The following is a 22,245-nucleotide window of genomic DNA, read 5'->3' as shown; positions in this document are numbered from 1 at the left end:
TGTAGAGACAAAAAACCACGACTCTCAAAGTTGTTTAAAAGCTCTTCATCTGGTTTTAAATAATTTGGTTTTTCCAGTTAAGAATGTAAATTTTTTTTTCCTATATTTTGGATGGAGGAGTTTTGTTGCTTTTAGAAGTATCTGTACATGAATTTAACTATTATAAATTAAGATTTTTTTTTTGTAGACACCACAAAAAATTCTATTAATTTTAGAGATTTCAGAATTTCTGGAATGATATTCAGAAATACAAAACTTGTTGATTTTTCCTGGATTTCAGTTTCCTCCTACCAAACTATAAGAGAAAGGATTCTGGCAGAAAGTATAGACCTGTCCATTTTCCAGGGGCACTGAAGAGCTGTGGACATGTAATCACTTCAATTTTATCAGGATCTGAGTGCACATTATCAGGGAGGAATTCCTTTCTCTTAGCAATGACTGACATTCCCCAAAAATGTCCATTTCTCTCCCATTTTTAGGAGAAGATTTTGAAAGACAACATTGTGATCATCCTTTTTGATGTACTCTTTCATTGACAGAGGTAAGAGTGGTCATGGATCTCACAATTAGAGAGCAAGTCCTCCAGGAACAGGATGTGATATGTTGGCTGCTTCCTGATGGAATTATCAGGAGAAGCAGAAAGAGGGCTCTTCTTCAGGTGTGTTAGGTGGTTTACTGGGTGGGGTTTTCTGGTTTAGTTGGTTAGAGTTTTAATTCATCCAGGTTTTTCGTTCCTCTCCTTCCACAACAACACACTGGATTTTCTGGGAAGGGGTAGCAGTGTGGAGGCATGGCTAGCAAACCTGAGGAAAAGTGGTTGAATTTGGGAACTTCTCCAGTCTCCGTTAGTCCATCTGTACAGTGAAGCATTTTATGATTATATTTGCCAATCTTTTGGGTTTTGGAGGGAACATTCAAAATGTTCTCTGAATGAACCCCATGAGTTGGAGTGTCCCAGTTTTGGAGAGGTGAGTGGATCTGCAGGTGTGCTAGTGGGTTTTTTGTATGCCAGCAGCCATAACAGAAAATCAAACCAATTAACATCTGATTCTTCTCTTGCTTTGAGAGCAGAAGACATTCCTTGAAATGTCCCTTGAAGAACTGCATGCAGACAAACCAAGGAGCTTTAGCACTAAGGGTTTGTGTAGTGCTGCTGCTTGGGGAATCCCTGCAAAACCTCACATTGCAGGGCAGGTCCTGCTCTGAGCACCTTGCTTGCTTGAGTCTTTTTGAAGTTAGTTACAGGAGCAAGGAAGAATTGCAGTTTATTATGCCTGTGTAAATCTAAGAAATGACTGATTTAATAGTGTCTATTTTTTATGCTAATTTTGAAAAAATGTATCAGAGTTTTAAAAGTTTAGTTCTTGACTCTAAATTTGATTAACCATTTTTCTCACTCCTTGCCACAAAGGAATAGAGAATCCTGATTATTTCATCTGAACTGGTGTGTTGTAAATTAAATCCACCTTCTACAGGGAGCCCACACCCCAAGTTCCCCTTCTGATAAATCCATTTTTCTTAGGACATAAAGCATGTTTTTTTAATTCTTGTCCTCTTCAGTGGGGGCCCAGACAATCATCAAAGCTGTAGAGACAGTATGTGAGCACCCTGAGCTACCTCAAAGGCAGAGCATGGCAATTCTGCCAGGGCTAGTATGAAGTGATAGATTCAGAAATGTGCTGGTGAACATGGGAAATCCTGCAAATAATGAGCTTATTGAGTCTAACAGGTATTAAGTATTTATTTTGCATTTTTTACTTCAAAAGAAGGAAAAAATGAGCATGAAAGAAGTCTCATTCTGAATTATCTATTTTGTAGCCCTCAAAAGAGTAACCACTTCAGTTTGGCCAGAAAAAAAATAATATTTTCTGCTAAGGATTGTGTTCTTGAGATACTCATCAGTGTGTGCAAGAGTATTACATCACTGTCCTCTGGGAATATCCATTTCCATCTTTTTCCATCCTATTCTGTAAAACACTCTGTGAGAATGAAATGATTCCCTGAATGAATTCTCATTTTCTTTGACCTCTTCCCTGCTGAGGAACCCTATAAACACAGACAGAATTAAGTAGCACAGAGGAAACAAAGCTGTACTTTTATATTAAAAATATTATTAAAGCTTCTGCATCTGGCTATGTTTATTCCCAGCCTGGACAGAGGCACTGGTTTTCAGAGGGACCATGTCCCTGGTTTCCATAGGTGTGGCATATGAGTGTTTATCCCCATTGGTTGGAATCTTCATTTTGGAAAGAAAACCTATGCAGAGCCTGTTGAAGGGAAATGGAGCATGGTCAGGAATGATGGCTCCTCCATACAGCTTGCAATGCACTGTTCCCTCTGATGGATTTGTACCTGCTCCAGGACAGCGGCTGCAAAGCAGGGATGTTTCACCTGCTGTAGGTGGTCGCAAGGATCTGCTGCTGTGTTTGCTTAGAGCCAGACTCCTTGACATCATAGAATCCCAAAATCATTTGGGTTGGGAGGGATCTTGCAGCCCCCTCATTCCAGACCCCTGCCATGGGCAGGGAGACCTTCCACTAGACCATGATGCTCCAAGTAAGAAATAAAGAGTTTAAAGCATGGCTTTGCTTGGACTTTGGGAACTTCTCCATAATACACATGAAACTAGCAGCATTGCCATTGCATTACACTCATGTTCTGCATTGCTGGCACAAAAATGTCACCTTAAAAAGTGCAGATCTTATTGCTGTTAGGATGCTCCTTTTCACTGTGTTTAGCATTCAGGATGTTCCTATTCCTGTAGTCAGATAATGGCTTTGTTGTTGTTGTTCTTTTAAAGTCTATAAACACTGGTCTTTAACCAAACCTTACAGCAACGATGTTTCTGTACTGGATAAAGAGTTGAGTGAGTCAGGCTCTGTCTACTTTTGGAAGTATTATTGGAATATGATGGTAAGTTGTTCCTGTTGACATCTGAACATAGATACGATGGGAATGTGGGAGGTCTGATGTTGAGTGGGACCCCACCTGTGCCAGGACTCTAGGAAAAAACCTGTTTTCTCCTCTTTCATTTTTAAAGCACCATGTTCCACATGGAAAGATAACTGTTATTTACAGGGATTCAAAAGAAGAATCCCTGTAAACAGAAGCTTAGAAGCTAAGAATCCCTTAGAAGCTGCTAAGGCCCATCCCTTCTCCAGTGCTCTGGATTTCACTACAGAGATATAGCAGATCCCAGAACCTGGCTGAATGATGTGTGGCCAGTTTTAGCTTATCTTCAATCCAATTTACAGACACTCCAGAAGAAAGTATATTCATGTTGGCCTGGACATTCCAACTGCTCCATGGAAAATGTAATTCTAAGACTTATGGCAGATTATAAGGTATTTTATATTTGTTACAGGTATTTTATCAAGCTATAATTTAGGAATTGACTTGGGATTAAATTTATTCTGTGAGAAATCATGCTGGAAATTGCTGGTGAGCAAGATTTCTAACAACTCCTGGTTTTGACAGCCTTGGAAGCACAAGAGAGTAGCCTTCCTAGTTTCCTGCATTCGTTCAGTTTTCAAAGGGACTCTTTGTCATTTTGGTTTTGCTTTTCAGGAGAATATGAACTCCAGTTCTTAATTCATTTGAACTTTGTATATATCCTCAGAGTCTGTTCTGTTCAAGAAAGTTTGGAGGCTTTGATTCATATGACATCTCTTTTATCCCTCTTTTTAGGCTGATATAGGAACAATGCTGAATAATGCGAAGTTCACTGTTTATAGGGCAGGCTCCAGAGGTTCCTCTGAAACTGCATTATTTCTAGAATAAGATGTTCTCTGAGGGTAATGTGTATGGGCGTAGGTGTGAGCAGAGACTGGAGCACAGCACCAGTACAGAAAAGAAGGCAGAGTCTATCCCAGACACATGAGATCAGCTGCCTGTGGAAGCTGTCCTGGCCTGGGACAAGTGGATAAGCATGTAGAACCTAAGAAAACTAGGCATTGTTTCCTTAGGAATATTTGTTTAACTAATAGACTCAATTTGCCAATGGTTATCTTTAAATTAGAATTTACAATCCCGATTGCTTCAAGATGTACTTTTATTTTTTCTTTCAAGGACTCTTAAATCCCAGGAGAATCCCTTTAAACATCTATTCTGGCTTCTCTGGAGATAGTCATGGGTGGCTGCTGTGATACTGTAATTAGATGTAGCTCCTTGATTAACTGGGATTCTTGTGTCCACCTCATGACACCTCTTAATGAGAGCAGATAAGTGCATCCCATAGGTGAAATAAATGCATCTGTCAAAATACTAAAATGGAATTCAGGGCTTGTTTTATTTATATATTACTTATATTTTATCCATGTAATTATCTAAGCTCCTTAGTGTATAATCTTGAGACATTATCACTGGTAAAGTTCATGGTTTGGTACCATAATCAAGAACAATGATTTATGTGCATCCAGTGAAAATTATTTTACCTCATGGAGGATAAAATTCCCAAATTCAGTACCGATCTAATACTACTCTTATCAATGTTGCCATAGGTTTGAGAGATTGCTCTTGTAAACTTGTGTGTCCTTGTGTATTATTCCTTCCTTACATCTTTTGTGAAAAGATTCTGGCCACTTGCTTAAGTGCACAGGCCTGCTGCTGTGTAAAACAGCAGCCTGGCTTTATGTAGCAGACCAAGCTGCTGTTGGAATTGAAAGGAAAAATAGTATTTTAAGTCCTGGACAATTATAAATGAGAGCTGGGTGTAACAGCTTGTCTCTGGGTGGACAGACCGAGTCTCAGACTCCTCAGTTCCTGTGGCTCAATCTATAGACTGATCTGAATGTGTCTGTTCTTGAATTTCAGGTCTGGACCTGAGTCAACCAAACTTCTCCAGTGTGTCATGATCATTAAATTGGACTTAGAGTCATGAGAAAAGGTGCTGGAAAACTTGGAGCTGGCTCTGAATTGCCATTCAAGCAGTACATGTAAAAAAGGCTGCCAGGTATTCACACTTGACATATCATCACTTTTTATTTTGCTGAAGGAATGGATTCCAGTGAAGTACCAGATTATCTCTGCTAATGCCAGTGGCCAATTTCCAGTATAAAGAAAGAAAAATAATGTTCCAGCCTCACTTCATGGTGGTGGTGGTGATGGTGATTGTGATAGGGCTGGTGGCAAAGGAATTAGTTGGTGACTTTCTTTTCTCTTGAAAATGCCACTTAGGATTGAGTTTGGAAAAGGATGAAATTCTTAATTACTGGCTGAATCCTCTGCACAGGGAAGCTGAGTTTGGAGATGAAACCCTGAGTTTATACTCCTCCCTCTCGCTAATCATTAAATACACACGAGGAGCTGTGACAGATGGGCCACGTTCCACATTTTCAGAGCATATTTCAGAATTAATTGTGCTGACAACATTTTAGAAAGAGCAGCTCCAGACTCTTTTCTCTTTGGCAACAGTGGTTTCTGGCTGCTGTCAGGCTGATGAACGTGTTTTTCTAGGGTTATTATTTTGGGTTTGGCTCACGTGCTCACTGTACTGATGATTAGGGGTACAGGAGGAGCACTACCGATGTTCATTAACCAGACTTCAAATACTTGCAGCCATCAACAGCTTTTTACCTGAGTGCCTCTGGATTTGGGAGGGGGAATAGCTCTGGGACTAGATAAGGAGAGGTGGGAGGGAAGCCTGGAACAGGATCCACGCTGTGTTGCTGTTTGCAGCCAATAGAGATGGCTGTCAGGGATCCAGAGGGCTGAGGTCTGGTCTGCAGAGAATTCCAGCGAGGTTTAGTCTAGACTAAACATTTTTGGATGCACCGAGTCTATCACTCTTGCTCAGATGCCTCTGCCAGGGACTAATTGGAGCTGATGATTGCCTGCCATGAGAATTGCAGATTCCATTTTGAAGGTGCTTTTTTTTTTATTCTTTTCCTTTTTTAAAAAGCAGTTTACAGGTTTTGGCAAGAGGCTGTTTTTGGCTCTAAAATGACAGAAATGCTTCCAGCATAGATTTAGGCATAACTGTTAATATTCTCCAGATTCCTCCATTGAAAAACCATGCCAGTTGCAAACAAAAACCCACCCCTATCTCCAGTTTGGTTAGCCAACTTTACTTTCTATTCATTTATTTTCAGCTCATAAAGGCTCTTTCCTTCAAGTCTTGAAATGCAGAGTGCATTCTTTCATTCTGGTTTTGACAGACATCCGTTATATGTTTCTCCCACAAAATTTGCACTCTGTGGTGAGATTTCCAAAGCATTCCCCCTCAGCCTCCTATTTCTGTGCTTGGAGTCAGTGGGATCAGTGTTAGACTGACTCTGGAGGCCCTGGAAATCTCCTTCTTGCTTGGACACTTCATTTTTTGCTTATTCATTTCTTAAAAAACATTTTACCTGGATAGACTTTGGAATACCTTTATTTCATTTTGAGTTTTGAACATATATTACCTTTGAGTATGAACAAAAGGAAGATGATATATAGTCTACCAAGATGGATGTTAGGAATTGTTGAAAATTTCCTTTAATTTTTAAAAGGAGTTTTGAAGCATCTTCTCACCCCATCTTCAGCTTTGTCAGTTCCAGGAAGAAACCTAATTTCAGTGGTGGCAAATCAATCAAAAACTTTTTTGAGAAGAGATATCAAAAGTCAATCTCTGTTAAAATTAGGATTTGGGGTTTTCTTATAAGGTGTTTTTTGTGTGTTTCCATAATGCTAATTCAGAAACAAGGAGATCTTGTAAAAAATGTGAAGGTTTTGATAATGCAATTTAGTTAATGTACATTTTCAAATTCTTTTAAAATCAAAGCCAGATCCCAAAGTAGCTGCAAGAAAGCTGCAGAATGGGTGAAAAGGTGAAAACCAGAAACTTTACAGAGGAAGGTGACATGACATAGATCTTCAGGCTGCTGCCTCAATAAATGATGTTTATGGGATTGGGATTGGGATTGGGATTGGGATTGGGATTGGGATTGGGATTGGGATTGGGATAAGGGTCTGACTGGGATGAGATAAGAAGTTTCTGCTTCTCAAAAGTCCACCTGAAGCTAGTCAACGTTTGAGGAGTTGGATTTAAAAGATCTAATGATCACCCTTCCATACATTACTGTAATAATCAGATAATTATTATCTTCTCTTTGTGTGGTGTAGTTAATTTCAGTATTATTCTGCAAGTCCTAGCTCAGCTGTCTGGCTGGATGGGAAGAAATGCAGACTCCCAGAAAAACTCTCCTCACTTACTCATGGTTTTTCTATGGTAAAGCCTGTTTTGTGATGAGTCAGGCAGTTCTGGCTCACATTTTGTGGGGAAAAACTCCTGACATACTGTCGCAGTAGCAGCCCCTAGAAGTCTTGGGAACCTCCAAGCTTATTCCAGATCTCCTGAGATTTTTGTGGAGTCTTTGGAGCAGCCAAAACAGATTTCTCTTTGCAGAGAAATCTTCTCCTGGAGGGCCTGCCTTCTGTGCCCTCTCATTCCTTGGAAAGACTTCTGAAGAAGTGACAGCTGACTGATCCTAACAGGATCATAGGAATTGGACTCCTTGATGTTCCTCCTATAGATGAGGGAAATTGTTGAATGTAAGTACACACAAAGAAGAAGTGAGATGCAATGAGGAATGGCAATTCCAGTTTGAGACTGTCACCTGTCAGTCCAGGTGAAAGTCAAGGTAAAAGGTTTTTGTAATTGATTTTTTTAATAGTCCAAGGCTGATCTTTAAATAAAGCATTTGCACTCACTTGTAGGAGCTTAAGCCGGTTGTGTGCCCTCTAATTACATCAGCCCAGGAATGGAGATGTTGGGAACAGCACCAAATACTACAGGAGCTGCCAAGAGTGATTTATGCTAAGTACCCATGTGGAATCTTAGCCTGTGCTGAAGTCACAATGTATTTCAGCAGCAATTCTTTGACTCTTTGCTATGGTGTTAGTTCAGTCATGGCCTTGAAACAGGCAAAGTGGAAAATGCTGGAGAAATGCCATGTTAAAACACATAATGCCAGAACTGGAAATATTGGGTTCTCATGTTATTGTAAAAACGAGGCTATAACAGACCTAAAACAAGAACCTAAATAATTTCTTCTCAAATCCTAGAAACAATAAGATAAATAATATTAAATAGCATCGCTCCATTAATCAGTGAATTTGCCTTGATTTATATCAGCTTAGTGTCACACCACATTTCTTACACTAAGGCAAGCTGGGAGATGTGCAAAGGATTTTTCTCTTAAAGAAACCTGGGATTTAAAAAAACAAGTAATAAAATGTAGAAGAGGCCTTGTCACCTGGTTTGAATTTACCTGGCCCATAGCCAGCAGCCATAGGTTTGATTTGCATCCCAGCAGGTCACTGCAGACCATGGCATTTCTGTTAAAATGTGCTCATATTTATTAAAAGGCAGCATACACACACAGTGTGTGACCAGGTATCAATTTTAATAGCATTTCCCTACAAAAGTCATCAGGAAAACTGCTGTATGTGTCCCTGTGGTCTGCTTTGCTCTTTCTTATAATGTAGTTTTTTGTTTTTACTGTATTTAAACTCATAACCTATTCTAAATTCATCCCAAATCACAAATGAGGGCATTTTGCATCACCATAATAAAAGCTGAAATACACTCTATTATCAATCAGTATAATTATTTTAATTGTGTCCATAATGGATAAAGGCTATTTCTTGACTCAGGTGATGCTGGTGGTGAACAACCTTGCAAATCTATAGCAAGTTTTATCTCTTACCTCAGAATAAGTCAGAATGAGTAATCTCCGTTTATTCATTAAATGCTCAGCACATTTGTTTATTGTTGCTTCTTATTTTATCTCTGTCTTTAGTGTTAGAGATCCTTCAGAGTTTTGCCTTTCATAGAAGCAGGATTAAACATGCTAAAAGCCAGCAGTGGTATGAAGAAAGAGTATCAGGCAACCTTTAGCCTCTTGGGAAAAGGAATTCCAGTAAGGAGCACTACATCTTAGAGCATCATAAGCCTTCCTTGAAATTGGAAAGTTCTAATTTTAAACTGCTGCAACTGATGAAGATTTTGGCACTGTCTCAGGTGATCAGCTCCCCACAGGCTCTTCTTCAGCCTTCCTGCCTGTGTCTTGATTAAATCGATGCATTCTGAAGGGAAGCCTCAGAAAACCACCATTTTAGCTATATTTATGGCATGGTATTTTTTCATAAACCAATTGATGGTAATTAAAAGAGAGCAGCAGCAGCACTGTACTTCATTTTTACAGAGTAATAACTCCTTTCAAAAGCAGCCCAAATTTAAGGTTCATGACAGCATTATTGTGCAGAAAAATTGACATGTTAGTTCTCTTCCATCTCTCACACTGGTAGGGAAATCATTTGGTGCTCACAGCAATCAGGACAGAATCATTAACATATTAATAGAGAAATAATATTTCCCTGTCTCAGTCCCTGGCTGAGTTTTGATGCCCAGCCTACCCAGGCTCTGGTGGTTGCTACAGCTGAAGTCCAAATTCAGCCCTAGGGCATGACCAAGGGGCCCAAGAGTGACAAAATGAATTAGAAAACAAAAAACGAGTGGGTCCTGGAGAGTCTACTGCTGTTCTGTGTTCCTGAGCTGCAGGATTCAAACACTGAGGGAGAGGAGTGAAGAAAAGGATAAACTTGAGTTTACCTGCCTAGTCTGGGAAGGATAAATAAATGGCATGCAAGTGATAAGGTATGAAGTGATCAAATACTTCCTTTTTGGTTCTTTCATCTTTTCACAGGTGATGAGAATAAAGACATACCTGAGAACATTCAAGGGACTTTGAACAGATGCTGACTAAACATCTGTGGGATGTTGAGGAGCTGACTTCAGCATCGTGTAATGAAAGGAAATGCTGAGGTTAGGGTTTCTCATGGGATTTTTGGGTGGTTACTGCCCATGTCTGTACCACTGTGATGTGGGGGACGGTTCAGACTCCTCTTTAGAGAATGCCTCGGTTACTTGTGTGGTGTGTGGATGAAGGGTGGGTGCATTCTTTGTCTGGAGTATGTACTGCTCCATTTCACCAGCAGCCAACATGTGCAAAGGACTGGGAAAATCAGCTCTGTGAGCCAGCTTGGCAAATTCAGAGATTGTGTTAATCAAGGCTACAAACCTTAGAATATAAGTGACTGTGTTATTAGTGGGATGGGAGCTATGGGTGGGATATGTGATGTTTGTAGGAGAGGCACACAGATGAGTTACCTCGGGACAGAAACCCCTTTCCGTGTTACATTGCAGAATGTTTGTCATATGGGACAGTAAGAGCACTTTAGTGTCTTCATCCCTTTCCATCCTCAGTCCTTGCAAAGACAGACCACTCTGGACTGTGTCATGTCCTTCCCCAGCAGAAAACAACCGTTTTCTCTTGGTGCCTTCTTTGGGAGAAGAACAAATTTTTGGGACTGTTACTGCTTCTTCCCTTTGTTCTGACCTGATGCTGGGGGCACAGGACTAGAACGGAGAAGGACAACTTCTCTTTTAACTTAAGAGAAAAAGTCATAGCTGGCACCAGAAAGGAGAGAAAATCAATGGCTGTGTCTGGTGTAAAGGAAGAGGCAGGAGCAGTGAAGCTGCCTCAGCAGCTCTGCCTCACCTCAGTCTCTAGTGCACTTTGTGTTGGTGCTGCTGTCTGCCTTTGGAACACTCATTTGCCAATGCATGTGTGGTAAAACTGAGCTCAGTGGATGTGGAGAAGGTCAGTGGATTTGCAAAAAATCCAGAACTTACTGGAGTTTGCTGCACTGAGGCCATCAGGTTGATCTATCTGTGTGTCTGTGTGAGGTAATAGTCCATTTACACTGGGTAAGCTGCAGCTAAACACAATTTAATATATCTCTAAGAGCAAGCAAGCCTTTTCCAATTTAATGAGAGTGAGTAAAGTCCATTATTGTCATTTATAGTCCAACCTCCCAGTAGTCTGATATTGCCCCAAGTAGACTCTGAGAGAAGTATCTCATGTTTCAGAGTTTTCATCTTGGTACAGGAGCACTTAAATTAGTTCTGCCATCTCTATTTTATTTTGGTGTGGACTTGCTGAGATAATACCTTTGTTTAAGGGAAATGAAGTCAGGTAAGGAAATCCCAGCCCTAGGGGCTGTTCAGAGATTTGAATATACTCCCTTTTATGTAATGTCAGGGGAGAACTTTGGGAAATGCCAGCTGCCTCTCTCATTTTATTTTTCTATGGACTTTTTCTTTTCATTTTGTATTCATTTTTAACTTTTGTTAAGGTGGAGTATCTCTGCCTTCTTCATGTTTCAGTCTCTGCTTTGTTATTTCTGTTTCCCTTGCCATTCTCTGCTTTTACACTCCCTTCCCAGGGAAGTAGGAAAATTCAGGTGTTAATATTGGAATAATTTTTAGTGCTGTAGTTTCAGCTTTGAAACTTGCAGCTTTCCCTTGCTGTTCTCAAGCTGATGAGATCTTCTGTGTGAGAGTAGTGGCACAGATTTTCTGTGTAGATCTCAGAGTGAGCAATTATTCTTAATACACCCAGAGTAAAATCCACAGTTATTTTAGCACAGCTGTGGCATTCCAGTAGAAACATCCAGTTGAAATAGGTGACACTTTGCCAGGATGTAAAAGGAACCTTCCTCAGGATAACATTTCCCCTTCATCTGAAGTTGTTCTGGTTTTTATGGTATTAGTACAGGTTTTTCAGCTGGTTGTTTTATCTCATTTCTTCTGAAGATCACCAAGATTTCTGCTGGGATGTTTAGTTAAAATACTTTACAATGTAAGATATACAGATCCAATGTAAGCCTCATTAAAAGAACATTGCCAAAAATGGAAAGCCTTCAGAGGCCTATTAGAGTGAATTATCCTAATGAGAAGCATGAATTCTGTCCTAACAGCTCAAACTGCTTCAGTGGATCTGGAATTTTCCCCAAACCTGCCAGAATTTAAGGACCCGTGTCTGTCTGGCTTCCTTTGCCTTGTAACCAGGACAGAGAGCAGTCAAGTGCTGTCTCTACCAGCTGTATATTCAGAATATAATTTAAACAAAATAACAGCAGAATCTGTTTTGGTTTTGCTGAGCATGTGTAAGATATTTTTAGATAAAAATTCTCATTATCATTGCTAACAGAAAAGACTTGCTTTTCTTCCTGTAATAATTCCATACAAGTGAGCAATGGAAATTAAAATTCATGCCTTGGTCTCTGTTGTGAGCCACTCAGGAGGATGGAGAGCAAGGAAATGAAGGTCCAAAGCAATCAGAACTGTCATTTTGAAGTCTCCCCACTGTTCCTAGTGCAAGGTTTTAGGTGAATGTTCCCAAGAAAATATATTCACTTTGTGTAAACTATCTCTGCATTGTCTACTTTAATTGTAAAAGCATCAAGTGGCATTTCCTTCCCCATGAAATTCCCTGGCCTTGTATTGCCAGATGTGGCCGTAAGTTATACAGCTGTAAATCAAGCCAGTCCCTTTCTTCATCTTGCTGAAAGCTGCTATTCTCAGATGCTCTTTACCATTGGTCCCCCCTCAAAATGAGAAGGTATTGTTACAGTGTGATACGTAAACTTAATCTCCAGTTCTTTTTCCATTCTTCTGACACTGATAAGCAGCTTGAAATGGTGATGTGTTACTGGCATGCTCATATGGGGCTGGAATGGTGCCCTGGAACCGATTCCTGATGCAGCAGAATCCTAGCCCTGGCCCTAGCCATATGTGTAAGTCTTCTGGCACCTCCTTCCTTACCAAATCAAAATTAAGTAGATTTTTGCCCCTCTGCTTTATGCTCTTTTACGTATTGCACATGCTGATGGCATCCGTCTGGTGAGTTACTGCGATCCTGAGACCTATAAAGAGCTGGATATAAAGCTGGAAAGGTAACTAATCCTTTTGAAACCAGGCACCCACTTGCAAGTTCAAATGCCTTTCCATGTAGGATTGCTGGATAGAGCAATTTTTCAATTCTAGATCTAACATGGAAACCTCATTTCTTACTTTCAAAATTAGGAAGGTGTGTTTTACTTCTTGATTTGCCCATTCTGTGCAGAATATCCTTCTTTCTTGCTGCTCCTTTTTTTTTTTTTTCCTGCTGCATAGCCACTTGCAAAGTGCTCATCTTAAAAGTCATTTTCACCTCTTAGTGAGGGAACATCTTCAGGGAACATCCAACTCTTCCTAAGGCATAAGTCAATCCAGGTTTTCTCTTGAATTCCACCTATGCTAGCTCAGGATATCTGGGTACTCAGTGCTTGCTGAGGAAAACAGCACTGGTAGCTACATGAAGCTTTCTGTGCATTAGCCAGATGTTGTGTCTGAATCTGGTTTCAGGTAGAAGACCTTTTTTGCAGGACACTCCCTTAGTTATGTTCGTTTTGCTGTGCAACTTTTACTAATAAACAATATTGTTCATGCACAGTAGCTATAATAATGATAGTATTTTTTTTCCTCTGGGTCTGACATTTCTAGAAAAATACGTTATTGCATTTGCTGTCAATGCTGTTTTATACAGAAGTTATTTATTTATTAAACCATAAGGAGTTAATGGAGAGGTTTCTTCAATTCTATGTCATGCTGGAAATGCTGTCCTAAAAGCAGGTGTATCTGGAAGGGATTGAATGAAGTTATGTACAGGGAGGAGCAAAGGTGCAGATAAATGTGATAATGTCCTTTTGTGACTGAATGCAGCAGCTGCCAAGTGAGTTAAATAGCAGCATTTCTCAATGTAAAACCTGCTTGAAGCTGATAATTATTGTGCCTTTGAGAAAGCAAAGCCCTCTCATTATAAATATGTAATGAACTATGAATCCCCATCTCACACAAAACTATCTGAGATTAAATCTTCTTCCAATTTGCATTGTTCAAATAATTATATCTAGCCGGCGCCAGAGTTTGGATGATGCATTCCCAGCCCTCGGGTTTATCTGCTGGGTCCAGGGCCAGACCACAATGTCAAACAGCTCAGAGAGGTTTCCTATTGACTCTGCTTTGGCTATTTTCAGCTGTGCTGCTCCTTCCTGCAGTCTAATCGATGCAGCCCTCTGAAAAGTTCTTCTCCATTCTATGCCTTGCCTTGTTTCCTGAAGCTTTGCTTTCCAAACTGAAACATCCACTTAAAATGCAGACTCTTCATTTAAGCTGCATTCCTCAGAGCGATCTCTCCCCAAACAGTAAACCACAGCTAAAACAGTAACAGAGAGCTGCTGTGCACAGCGAGGCACAACTCTGACAGCAACATCTGGATTTGTTGAGCACTCAACAAATGAGCAGGCAGAGCACTCTGGAGGGTTTAGGAGCAGTATTTTCTGTTTTCTGAGGTCTTTGGTCACCCTGCGTTTGGGCTTCATCCCATTCACTGTGGAAACGAGATGGCCAGGTGACAACAGGATGGCCAGGTGGGATGATAACAGATGAAATCTGGGAGGGATTGCAAAGAGCCTTTGCAAATGCAAACCCATGTCATTCCAGCACCTCAAAGTTACCCCAAAGATGCCCCGAGGCAGTTGACTCATTGTGCTGCATGGAATGATGGATGATTTCAGTTTGTGTAAGTCCATGTTTTATTTGAAGGCCATCTCCTCAAACAAAGTATTCTTCTGAAATATGTGCAAGATTTAAAAGATTTTCCTCCGGTCATTTCAGTTGGGAAGAAGCTGAGTTGTGCTGCGATGGCCCCATATGTCATTGTTCCCCCTATCCCTGCTGGCATCACTGCAGAGCTCTGATGTCAGAAGGAACAAGGATGCACCAGAAGTCCCCTCCCTCTTGAGTTTCCATGGGCATTAGATCACTTTGGGAATCGTTGTGACCCCTTTGGGGTCACTTACCTTTGGATGGTGTGATGCTGCATAAACGTGAGATGTCACCCAGTGCTGCTTGTGCTGGTGATACAGCTCTGTTCTTCCCAGACCTGCACTGCCAATCCATTGGAAGTAGCTGCGGAGAAATGAGCTGCCTGTGTGTTTCTGGAAGTGTAACTTGACCTGGATGTTATTTGCTTTTATTCAGCAGCCTCTGAAGTGCATGTGAACTTCCAATGACTATTCTCTTAAAAGAAAAAGATAAAAAGAGAAAAAGAAAAAGACAAAGAAAAAGAAAAGGAGAAAGAGAAAAAGAAAAAAAAAAATAAAGAAAAAAAAGTTACAGGAACTGGAAAACCAAACAGATGTGGAGTGATATTTGGGCTGTTATGCAAACAGCTCAGCATGAGATGAAACTTAAATTCTCTGCACTTCCAAATACATTTTCTTTCTTTCTGTGTCTTTTCCCTGTGAATTTTGCAGGATTGTATCTTGTCTTTTCATACAGAACCTTGCACAGAGACATCAGCTGGGCTTGCAAGATGAAGTATCACCTATTACTTTCTTAATGTATGGTTAAATGTCAGTCCAAGTATCTTTGAGCTGTCAAAGTAGATTACTGATGAACCAGAGTTAATTTTCTCTCTTGTGCTGCATGTGCTGGAGCTTTTATATGTCTGGAAACATGCATGTTTCCTCTTCCTAGAACGCAGATTTCACTGCTTGCATCACTGAGTGACATTTTTTACAGCTGTTTTTGCTCTTTAACAATTTGTTTCTTTCATCTGTAGCTCAAGGAAATGATGGAAAATGAGCCAAAAGCATCGTGTGAGTCAAGAGGTGCAGAAGTGCTGCCAAGCATAGATTCCCACCATGGCAGGAACGACTCCTGGGGTGGTGAATTCCAAAGAAATGGCTCTGTGGTGGCTGGCACCGGCTGCAGCAGGAAAATCACACAGAGACAGGAACAAGGCAGCAGGTAAGAATCTCAGTGTCTCACTCATGCATCCAGACACTTTGTGGTTTCCCAGTCTGTGGTGTGGGAAGCATGTCAGCAGGTCATCCTTGGAACACTCGGACTGCTGAGCCGAGTAGGAAGAAGGTGAGAGAGGAACAGGGAGAGAGGGAGGTACTGATTTGGGTCTGCAGCACTGAGGAGGGAGCCAGGCCTCTGACTGCAAGGTTTTTGCCTCCTTCACTGAAATAAGTAACCTGAGGCACAAGATCCTTAACACTTTGGCAAGATATTTCTTTTTCTTGTTTGCTTCTGCCAGTTTTAGACAACTATCCCTATCTAATCCCAAACTAATTCCAGCCACCACCACTGCTGTATTGGCACTGTTCCAGCCTATCTGTGGCTGTATGTGCCCTGATAATTGAGTGCCTGTATGGCCCCAAAGGGCAGAAACAGCTGCATCACCTCCCCGTTTGAAATCATGTACTTGAAATAATCTTTGGTTTGGTGAGAAGTAGAGAATATTGGATAATAAAGTCAGACTCTGACTTCTATGTATTTATTTTAAAGTACCAGCCTAGTGTCTTTCTGTGTCCATTTAAATGGGAAACTGTAAAGTTTAATCGTCAAAAATCAGGACTACGAAGACTCCTTCAGTCACAGCCATTAGCTACTGCACAAAGCCAGTGTTTTCAACTCAGGAGTTTCATGTCACAATCTTAGTAACATATTTCTTGTGGTAAAACCTTTTTCACAGCTCGGACTTCACCCAACACTGGGATTATACCCCGTCTGAAAGGGCAGAGCATATTGTACTGCGTACAGGTGAAGAAAGAGCAAGCCAGTTTTGCTCTTGTGTGATGAAAACTAATTTTCTGGGAAGGTAGCTGTACATTTTCTCAGAACTTTAGGCAGTAGAGTATTAAAATGTGTCACTTCTGGATATGCAGGCTTAGATTACATTTTTCTTTCTGCTCCTTGCTGGATTGTAACCCTAAATTTGAATTCAATTCTATGAAATAATTTTAACCAGTATTAAAACTCAACAAAGAATCTGAAGAAATGTCCAACACATTATTGAAAATGATCAGTTATAAAATATGATCAGTTTGGAGCCCCAGATTAATTAGGAAATCCCTAGGATGGGGTATAAAATCAGTAAGACTTTGATGGGCATTTTTCCTGTATTTTTTCTCCTGGGATAAATCTTAAGAAAAAACCAAACAGGGTTGTTATTAGTATTTACTTTTGCTTTCCTTCATCTAGAAAGCTGATGGAGGAGCCTTTTTCTTTTCAGTACAGGTAGTTCAGTCCTGAAGCACCTGTATAACCTCGTGGATCCTGGGTTTATCAGTGTTGTTTGCAGGTCTACCTCTCTCCTTTCAGATCTGGCAGGTGTCAGATGCTGGCACAAACCTTGAATTCTGTTTATTTTGTTTCATCTCAAACCCTTTGTATCTTTAAGGCAGCGTCTTTAAAAATGGTTAACAGTTAAATCATTGATTTTTCCCATTTTCTGCTTTTACACTTTGAATTCAAATTATTTGCACACAAAACTCCCTGTGAGGCACCTGAGAAGCTAAAAAAATAAGAGCACTTATATGGGATTATAGATATTTCAGGTTCTTCACATACTTAAGTGTTCTACTGTTGCGCAGAACTTAAGGAAACATTCTGACAAGTATTTTAGGGATAATCTGGTCTAGCTATGTCACACTGAGAACTTTTGAAATTTAATTCAGAATTATTATTCAATGTGTACTTGTGCAGTCAAAACCAAATCTTAGTATTTTTCGCTTAGGAAGCGTTCCTGTGCATGTGGTGACATTGCCTTCAATAAAATATAAAATATCCAATAAATGATATAATGGAAGAAGCAATTTGGGTATTTCCTTGATGTGTTTTGAAGGATTTATTTTTCCCCTGTGAGACTGATGTTGCAACTTTTTTTTAGGCCACTTGGATAGTCTTCTCCTTAACCTTCTGCTTAGACTGCAAAATTTGCAGGAGCCAATTTTTCTTTACAAGGAAACTGCATCTTGGACATCTCTACCTATGTGCCAAATTTTGTTAGAATTAGACAACAAAACCACATTAAGTAACATATGTACACACGCACAAAAAGTAATTTAAAAAGTCTTCTCTCTATAGTAAATTAGCAAAAAAACCCCAATTATTTGCGATTTTCCATTATTTAGAGTCAATCAATTTTCAAGAGATCTTAGTAGTCTGTATGTTGTTTTCTAATAAATGGTAGCAGTTGTAAAGAAGAAAAGCCTCAGGATACAGCCCATAGTGACAGGTCTTCACTCCCTTGACTCTTAGATAAATCTGGCAAGTGGGAGAGTGACCTTTTTCCCCTAACTTTAGGCTTTAATGTTGGCAGCAGTATGAAAAGAGGTTAATTGGAATGTCTTAAAGGGGAAAAAAGGTGTCTCCCATGCAAAACAATGAAGCTTGGGTGGTATTTGTGACTGGCAGGAAAGGTAGTTGCTTTAAATTGAGATTCTTTTAAACAAGAAGTGAAAGGTTGCTTAGCTTATCAGTCAGGCCAAGAAGGCCAAGGGCCCTTTGATAAGGATTTTCACAGGCCAGTAGGAACTTTTCCAGAAGCATTAGCTTGGGCTCTGTGTTTTTTAACTGTCTAAAGAGTCTTCTTTCCTACTTCTCACTCGGTGCCTCTTCCTTTTGTTTCTTATTGCTGCACCAATATTCTTTATTAGTCTGTATTTTAAGCTAAAAGCTCTTATCTCTTGGATGTACCAGCTCCTTGGTGCTTGGTAGCACCCCCATGACATCTAAGGAACTACACCAGTTTATACTAAGGATCTCTCCTTTTTCTATATCACTGTAATAAAATATGACTGCTTTGGGATAGATAAAGTGGGATTTATCTAAACATGTTTATATTTGGAAAAGGAACCTGGAGTGGGGTAGTGTTGTGCTGTTGACTCAGGCAGGATCTGCAGTCCCAGCTCGAGCCAGCGCAGATGGGGCACATCAGTGGATGCTGGGATGAAAAAAAAAGCAAAGAAGAAGGGCTGGGAATGATATTATATCTTAAATAAAAATGAGAATAAAGCATCCTGTGCTGTCAGCACTTAGAACCATCAAGAGAAATAAATGAAAGCCCAGGCAGTTCACAGCCTCTGTTGCCTGCAATGGCCCTTGGGCTGGACCCACCAAGGGGACTCACTTTTGCTTCCAATGACTCAGTATAAAACCAGCTCTTCTCCTCCAGCTATTTTAGAGGATATTTGGGGCAAAAATGGACAAATATTTTATTGTACAAATATGATTGTCAGCCCAGAATATTTCAGGATATTTTCAATGCTGGTTTTTCTTTCTTTCGTGTCCTTGGAGCTCTCTTTGAGCCTTTCAGATGTATTTGCCTACTGGAATTTTTAAGCAGAGAGGAAAAGTAGTTCTCTTCAGAAACGGGGAGTGGGCTGCTTTTTCAGGAAGATTTAAGGTAGAGTTTAATTTTATGTGGAGCCTCCCATCCTTGAGGTACACTGTGGTGTTTTATACAGTGATGTGATAAATATAGAAAGGTGACCTAGTAGGCAGAACAGAGCAACCACTCAATCACTTCACACATATAACACTGGACAGTAAATGAAGGGCTTCAGTAGCAGCAGGGCTGGGATTCCTGACCTCTGGCAGCTCCCACTGGGGTGATTTTAAGGAGTTACTGATTTCTTTCCACTCTGCCCATTATCAGAAGGGACAGCTCACTGCTGGCACAGGCAATGGAGAAAGGTTACTTTAAATCATCCCCACATGCCATTCCTGAACTCAGGAGTTAGAGCCAGATTGCAGCATACGAAAGCTTTCCTGTAAACTTGGTCCAATACATAAAAACCTTTTAAATTACCTGAGCTGATGAGTGGTTTTGCTGTTTAAATCACGTGAAATGTAGACCTTTACAGGGCTGTAAAGAAAAATAGATTAAATTCTGCACTTTTTATTGTATTTGTCTTTAAGGTGTTAGATTCAGTAAAACCTGCAAAGGACAAGGAGTTAATCTGCTGCAGAAGATACAAGTGGGGTTACCAGAACATGCTATTGCCAGCCCAAAGCAAGCTAAAAATTGCTGAGAATGACCAAAAGGTACTGCAATTTCAGTCAATTTTTAGTATTCTATGTGATTGCTTTTTTGTCTTTCCCTAGAAGGTTTTAAGAAGAAGGTTTAAATAATGAAGTTGTAATGTGTGAGCCTAAAGTTCAGGAAATATTTTGGTTTTTTTAAGGAAAATGGAAAGTCTTTGCCTGTATTTCTTGTAGGGCAATTAGAAACACCATGTGCTATGGGACTGAAGGATGGCTTCATCCATCATGGGGAACTTCCTAGTTCATCATGCATCTTGAGGATGACTGAAAGGCACTGGATTTGCTATTTGGTACCCACCAAGGAAGTTTTACATCACCTGCTCCTGTGGTGTTTCCAGGTAAGATCTCTGCTCTGCTGTGGAATGAGAGGACACACCACGTAGCAGTGCCTAGCACTCAGAAGTGGCAACTCCTTTTTCTTGGCTGAGTGAGAACCTAGCCTCACCTCTTGCCAGGTAAAGCGACACACTTACCTGTCTTCTGCTCTCTCCTCCCCTTACCTGGCTGGCTGATACTCCTTATCTTCTTACCCTTTTTCCCATTATCTATGTTCCTTTTTTTTTTTTTTTTTTTTTTTTTTTTTGCAGTGCCCTGGTTGGCTCACCTGCAACTGCTCCAGCAGCTGAGACTGGAGAATTCCCTTCAGCAAAGTCCACTCTGCCACTGTTACATTGAGAAACAAGATCGAAGGGCTCAGCTAACAACCAATGGATCCTGCTCAGTGATTTGTGTAGGCAGGAAGTGAAAGGGAGCAGCCCATGGCCCAGAGCTGAATTACAGAGTGTTTCTGGTTTGAATATGGAATCTGCAAGCTGTAAGCTGCCACTCACTTTGCCCAGGGTTTGAATTCCCTCTATCTCCTGTGCTGAATTCAAGTTTCAGTTGAGTGTAGAATGAAGCCTGTGAAAAGACTCTGGTATCAAGTGTCTCTTCCACAAAGCAGCAAGGCAGCAAGTAGTAAATAAGGACACTAGAAAAAGTTTCGTGCTACATGGCACTCTAGGAGAATGATTAAATGAGAGCTGTTTTATTTTACACTGAATAGTGATAGGCTAAGTCCTTTCTTCCTTTGAAATTAAAATAGTTATTTTTTTCTTTAAAATGTGGGGTTTTTGCTAATAAGGATCCAAGTTTGAAAATTCTAATTATTTGGATATTTCACTGAAGGACATGGTACTCTTCCTCAGGCTCTGACAAAGGATAACCAGGTGAATGATGCTGGCAGGGAGTGAAGCAAACAAGTGATAGCAGTTACTGGTATTTTAAATTTGGCTTGAATTTCTTCAGATAATGAACCTCCCATTTGAATGCTACACTTAAGTTTTGGACTTCATCCTATAACTTGTCCTGAAGTCAAAACCAGCTGCACAGAGCAGGAAGCTGAAGGGAAGGTGCAGGAAAGACTACGGCAAAGCTAAGATTCCAAATTAATGTTAGAACAGTTAAGAAATGCAGGTAAGGATTGTGCTTTAATTGTACTTAGGTCATGATTACTTCAAGTCTCTAAAAGCAGCAGAATGCTTGGGGCTCTGGGCTCATGGTTCTTCCTCTGTAACTTCTGAGTTCATTGGCTGAACTGTGCCGAATCAATTAAATTCACACAGGTATCAAAGCCTCTACAAATGTGTGACTTTGCACACAGCTTGAGGCTTGAGGAAAAGCCTTTTTACAAGGGAAAGTCCTAGTGAGGGCTCACAAGCATGTGATAGGAACCTGCAAGAATCAGGCTGCATCACTACTTGGGCACTTGCCTTTCTTCCCATTCTTGTCTCCTGTTTTTCCCTGCAGGGTGGAGAAACAAGAACATGAGAAGGGAACAGACTGCTGAAACCAGACAATTTAAAACTGTGGTCTTTTGCTTCTAGCTGTTGTGGCAACTCTCTGAATTTAAACTGAACTTAAATGAAGCTGCTGGGAAGAAATGCAAGTCAAGCCTAGGAAGTCATAACCCTGATGTACGAGGCTTTGGCTTTGAGGGAAAACTGATATTGCTGATTAGACCTTGCCAAATGTGCCATGATTTCATTTGGGAAATAAAATGGAAAGGGGAGAGATTGAAATGCCTTAATTATGCTGATCTTGATAGTGTGTATCCTGTTAGAAACAATATTGGACAGAAGGAAACCAGTGTTTCTTAGTCATCAGATGCTCTGCAGTTTTAAATTGTTTTTGAAGTGAAATGTGTTGCTGGGACAGCTGTATGGCACCTCCTGGATCCAGGGGCCATTAATGCTGAATATTCCAGACTGAATAAAGGTATGCAAACCAAATAAATTGATAAATAACTATATTTTTGAAGTATTTCTCCATGTAGTTATCAAACAAAAGCAAAAGTGCACTATAAAACCCCCAAAAGAGGGAGGAGCTAGGACATAGATCACACCCATTATAGTGAGGAATTTCAGTAGAAGCTGTCTTCACCTTTGATATTCAGTGCTTAGCTTTTAGAATGGATTTTAATCATGCCTCTTTATAAC

The 22,245-nt window shown here is 40.3% G+C and overlaps 1 long non-coding RNA gene across 1 annotated transcript; it reads left to right on the top strand.

Annotated features, from left to right (window-relative positions):
• The first annotated feature begins 477 nt into the window (after positions 1-477).
• On the top strand, positions 478-20,347 carry LOC134559913 (uncharacterized). Its single transcript, XR_010082624.1, has 4 exons — positions 478-541; positions 15,492-15,679; positions 19,643-19,768; positions 19,943-20,347. It is a non-coding gene; the product is annotated as an uncharacterized LOC134559913 (long non-coding RNA).
• Positions 20,348-22,245: the final 1,898 nt, after the last annotated feature.

The sequence above is a fragment of the Prinia subflava genome, chromosome 18 (assembly GCF_021018805.1).
Source record: "Prinia subflava isolate CZ2003 ecotype Zambia chromosome 18, Cam_Psub_1.2, whole genome shotgun sequence".
NCBI classification, from domain to species: Eukaryota; Metazoa; Chordata; class Aves; order Passeriformes; family Cisticolidae; genus Prinia; species Prinia subflava.
The sequence above is the reverse complement of the archived record's forward strand: the minus strand, read 5'-3'. Positions and strand labels throughout refer to the sequence as shown.